Genomic DNA, 6,103 nt, shown 5'->3' on the forward strand with positions numbered 1-6,103 from the left:
TGTGTTTTTCGCAGGAATTCCCGCCACTCCTGATGTACAAACATTATATATAGCTCTTCCTCCGCCCCTTTTGTTCAACTTTTCAGTTGTAAACAATTATTGACTGGTTTTTTGTTTGTGCGCCCACATCCGCTTCCGTTCGCCAGATTTCTTAATATTTTTATTGATTGTTGGGCAATACTAAAAACAACTTTTTGCCCTTCAGCGAGCAGTGACCTATTCTAACCCGAAAAACCCAGGGGCGTGCTATATGTATACATATACAATATTCCGTTGGCAGCCATAATTGTTTTTGCTGAAGTGCACTCCGGCTAGACTTTATTTATTGTTGGTTGCACCCTTTAAACCACAAACAGGGACAGATGCTGTGTACATGATTTCGGACATTTGAAAACCCCAACTGAGCGCTGCAACTTCAAATATTTATTTTCAGCAGTTGATTGACTTTTTGGCATCGAATGCATTCGCCGGGCGTATGTAAATGCCAAATAGAAATGTTTTGCCCAGCAATTATTTGCGTATTTTGATGGGCCTTTAGGAATCACGGTTTGGTTGAAATAAGTGATTTAACTGATTTTTAGGTTCTAGGTGGGGTTGAATCATTACATAGTTTGCATCTTGCACACCTAATTTAATGTTATGTGGTATTGCATTGTACAAAAGATATGCGTATAAATTTACCAAAAGCATATCGATTTGATCCTGTTGGGTTTTTTTTTGGTGCAGGCTAAATGTAATTCTTTTTTGTAAATCGGTTTGATGATCTAAAGAGATGTCAGTTATCCGACATACTGATTCAATGTTAGATCTATGTTTGAGTAATTTGCTACAGCTGGCTCTAAGGGCATTTAAGCTTCGATCTATTTCAGCAAATTGTCCTGCATTTTTTGTAGCTATAATATTGCGATTTTGGCATTCAAATTTGCATTGATTTTGTGATGTTTCCTTTACTTTTTTCGAAGCCAGCCGACCACGCAACGAATTGCAAATTTAAACGCCGCAGCAGCTGCAACTGCTTATGGTAATGAGTCGTCCAACTCCCCGTCCGGAGTGCTGTTGTCCGGCAGTTTTCCCGGCAGTTTGCGACTCGACCAACGCAGTCACACCAACGGGCAACTAATAATGTAAAACTCTCTCTTTATAACTTTTCACGGGGAAAACCCTGGGGCAGGAAGTGCAGGGGCGACAGCTACGACGATTGCTATGGCGACCAAAATTGAGTGCCGTTTGTGAACAGCTGGAAACTTATGAAAGTTGTTTGCCAAACAACAATAAAATAAATTGTGCGAGGCGGGCGAAAAGGGGAGGGGCGATCGAGTTTCCCGGGTTAAGGTGTGCTGTTGTGTTCTTGTTCTTGGCCCGAGCGGGGGTGGCATTTTCCGGGGGGAGGTGGGGCCTTCCGCCAGCTCGTGTCAATTGTCATTTCGTACTTGAAGCTGCCTTTGTTGCCTTCAACTTGACTTTGTCTTGGCCGAGTTGTTACGCTTTTATTGCCATTGTTTGCTGCTGCTTGTGCCTGCTGCTATACGTATTATTTATATTACACCAGACTGGGGAGAAGGTGTAAAAAACTTTTCCCTTCGGCGCTTTACATTTTATGAAGTGCACACAGCGGGTTATCAATTTGTGTGTTGTCGCTCCAATTCGTTTTATTATTAAAAATCACTGAGGTGGAAGCATCAAAGCGGAAGCTGCATTTACAGACGACGAGATACGGATTCTGAATCTGAAAAAGGATTCTCCTACATAGTATAATAAATTGTAGCCATTCGTATGTACATCTGATAAAATATTTATAAATGCAAATGTTTGAATCGGAATAAAGGCTCTTCCAGGGTGTTTGGGAATTATGCTGGCTTAAAGCTTTCGCTTCGTTAATTTGCATATCAAATTTTAGGCTTTTTCTGCGAATAATTCATTCGAATAGAATAATTGAAGTAAATGCGGACTACTGGCCTTGTTGCTGCCAATTATGTACACCCTAGAAAAAATACAATCGTACAATTTTTAATATACATAAATTTAATTTTTTATTTTGTTTAGATCTTGTAATCTTGGTTATATTAGAAAGTGGAATAGTAGAAAATATTAAAATATAAATAAATTATCTTTACTTACATTGTGACTTACATAAGTAACATTGAATTTAATTTCCTTTGTTTCTGTGAAGGAATGAAACCATTTAGGAAAATCCCAGTTGGCACAAACATTTAATAGGAAAATCTTAAAGTACAATTTCTTCTCCTCGCAGAAAGCTCCGTTGCAGTTGATTGCCCCATATCGATTGATACTCCGGTTCCTTTTTTGTTATCTTTGATAACAGAAGATGGAATAAAATGAAAACGAGATGGCATCTCAGCATTGTAAGGGGCAGCTGCGTCTTGGCCGGAAAATGCGAATGGAAATTGTTACAGGCAGGAGTGAAAATACTGCTCAGTTCAGTGATGAGAACAGCCAATATTTATAGAGGCATCAGAACAAAAGCGAATGAGGGTAAACTAATAAAATGACTACAAATGTATTATGTTATAATGTTCGCATATAGTACCACTTGAGTTTTTGCAAAAATGTAAAACTATATACATCTTTCCAGCAAGGTTTAAAACTGTGCTGCAAAGGACAAAATGACAGCACTGGTCAGTTTATACTCTTTTTCGTCTGCCCCGTTGTTGCTTTTCGTTTTCGCATCCGATTTGGATTACGTTGAGAAGAATGCAAAATACATTCGCTACGTCTTGGACGTGGAGAAGTAACAAAGTTGGATTGCAGCTAAAAACGTTGAAATTATTTTGTACTTCTTATTCTGGCTCGGAATCAAATTAATATTTATGGAAAATGTTAATTTCGCGCTCTTTAATCTAAATGTTAATTTCCCGCCGGCAAATAAATCACTTTGTAGCCAAGCAGCCAGCACGGCGTATGCGTAATGCGTTGGAATTGAATCGAATGGAATACTGGGGGTTCCCATGCACCGCCGGGGGACTTTTCCCACCCCCTCACCAGGTGTCTGTGGCTGTTGGATTAATTAGTGCGCTGTGCTCAACAAAATGCTCCTTGGGGACCAATTGCCGGGGAAAGTTCAAGTGCGGGCTTGTTGCTGCTTCCGTGGCTCCTGTGGCTCTTTAATATTTTCGAGAGATGCAGCTCGGTAAAACTGTCGACGGCAGGTGTAAAGTTTCAATTAGCGCCCTACACCGAAACCACAACTAGCAGCTAATTACGCGGCTCAGAATCAGTTTTTACAGAAAGGGCTCTAGATTTTTGCGTCTACAACATTTCCAATGGTTGACAATGGGGATTATTTTTTGGGAATGCCGTTATGTATTGAAAGCAGAGTTTAGCGAAAAAATTTATGATAACTGCAATTATATAGGCCACTTAATTCAAAATGTCGGCAAACATCCGTTTTATTTTAGTCTTAGCTATACCGATAAACCTGTACACACAAAAAAATTTGCTTGGTAAAATTGACCAACAAAGATAGTTACGTAACTATTAAAATAGTTACGTGTATTTTGTTTTTGCTTTGGGTTTGTGTCTTTGCTAATTGTGTGTATTTTGTTGTTGTGGAATAACTATTTACTTAGTAGAATTGACAATTTTGCTGGTTGGGGCCTGTTTGACAATTATTACAGTTGATTTTACCAAGTTTTTTTTTTGTGTGTAGGTGATGGAACGTAAGTTTGTATGGGACTTTTACTCAGGAGCACGCAATTATCGCGGAAAACTACACACAAAAAAAAACTTGGTAAAATCAACTGTAATAATTGTCAAACAGGCCCCATCCAGCAAAATTGTCAATTCTACTAAGTAAATAGTTATTCCACAACAACAAAATACACACAATTAGCAAAGACACAAACCCAAAGCAAAAACAAAATACACGTAACTATTTTAATAGTTACGTAACTATCTTTGTTGGTCAATTTTACCAAGCAAATTTTTTTGTGTGTAGAAATGCTTCGTGGATATTTTACAATGTTCAGTTTTGTGTTCCTGTGTTACTGCATTTGTTCTTTTTGAAATCCCTATAAAACCTCAATTTCATATAACCTTACATGGACATGACCACAAAATTTACCCCCTTTTTTTAAGGAGTATACTAAAAAATTACTTTTTCATATAACCAATTGTTTGCCAATCAATTCCTCAAATGATTGATGATAGCTTCTACACCCCACTCAATAGACCACATGGGACTAGGCTGAAGCGAATTCCCAACTAATCAGAATATTCAGATGAGTAAGTGTGCTCTGAGCTCCATATAAAATCTTGTCATTTCCCCAATGCCATTCCGGGGTGCTGGAAATTTGTCAACTATGCGGCCAACTTTAAAACCAGCGAATTGTCGAAATAAATGGCAGAGATGACTTTATGGCCGGCATGCACTTTGTCCCTAAACCAACGCGGAGCTGAAAACATAGTTTTTGCACGAGGGGTTGGCATAGGGAAACCGGGAGAGAAACGAGGGAGTTCAAGTGTAGTTAGCCTCGGGGCTTTGGCATGCATTTAACATCCAGACCAGGACACGACGGGGGGGCAGGCCAAAAGTCCGGGCCAAGCTCGTTTTTTATGACTGACCTACAGTGAACGAAACAGATTTAAGAAAATGTTTTCAAAAAGGTATAAATCTGAAAATATTATCCTCCCGAAGCTACTAAAAATCTGAATAATTATACGTAGAATTGACCCATGAAATTCCGACTGGGTAATATTACTCTTGAAAACAAAGAGAAATAAAACGAATCTTCAAGGCAATTGATTCCACTAAAACTTTAAATATTCTGAAGAGTGAATCTAACTAGTTACGCTTAAAAACAAATGATATAAATGTGTATTACAGTAGGTTTTCCCCATGTGTAGGAATGATTCTAGTGGGTGGGAGTGTGTTTTGGGCTCAAAGTGCGGGGACACCGCTTTTGAGCTACGTGACATGCATAGTTCATCGCTTTGGCCCGAGAGCACGGACGGAAAATATTGCAGTTGTGATATGTTTGAGCTCACTCGGATGTCCGGATGCGATGGCTTTTGCCTTACTGCATCGCAACTCCAGAGGTGCTAATGAAAATGGCCCAACTTTCGACGCAAATCGGAAATGGATGGGCGTGCCACGGATACGCATCCCACATTCGCATAAGGCTAATTGCGTGTTCCTTAATTAACCCCAAACAATTGGGGCTACATGGTGCTTGCCTTTAAAGTTACCAACTTCAGTTTGAGTTTAAGTTAAATGCGATTTGTATGTCGGGCCCACGCGGAGTCTGTTGTATTAATTTTTGAGACTGGCAAACAAGCAAAACCAATTTGCGCCAAAAGTACGAGTAACAGGAGCAGTTAATTTTAATTACGCACATAGCAGTACACAAGTTGTTGCTGTGACAACGGGGCGTCTCAATTTGGACACCTTTCTGCGTCAAAAGCACCAAACCGCACAGCACAGTACACACTCACCAGCATCCTCAGCCACACCCACTCCCACATCCAAATTGCCATTAAATGAGCGGAGGCGTGGTTGAGAATAAACGACAATGGCATTTCTGCGGCCATGTGTGGAAAATGAGCTGGCAGCGGGAAATGAAGCCTCAATCGTTTCGAGGTGCAAAGCAACAAAACAAATTAATTTTCCAGGTGCACATTGCGGGTTGTGCTGGAAAACTTGATGCCACACGCGCGCATATGAACGAGAAACCTTGGGGAAGATTACCAACTAAATTTCCACGCCCCTCTCAACTTTTAAATGAATTTCACTTCCGTTTTACACCCTGCTATCCAGCTACAGTGAAAAGGTAAAGTGCACTGGGAAAAATTATATTGCTTATTGTAGAAGAACGCGAAATAAATTATTATATGTAGTATCCTAACACATATTTCATTATTCAAAATACCAAGCCATAAAAGTTTGCCCAGAGCTGAATCCATAAATAAATAAACCTATTGAAAAATCGATTAAATTGCTTTATTCCAAATTAAATGGCCATGAGAGAATGCTATATTCAAGCGACTGCTTGTACTCCATTATTTGCTCATAATTTTATAGAAAATGGTTCGATTTTAAAATGTTCTCCTGCATTTTGATAGATATTATTAAACACAACAAAAGACA

The sequence above is a fragment of the Drosophila takahashii genome, chromosome 2R (genome assembly GCF_030179915.1).
Source record: "Drosophila takahashii strain IR98-3 E-12201 chromosome 2R, DtakHiC1v2, whole genome shotgun sequence".
Taxonomy (NCBI): domain Eukaryota; kingdom Metazoa; phylum Arthropoda; class Insecta; order Diptera; family Drosophilidae; genus Drosophila; species Drosophila takahashii.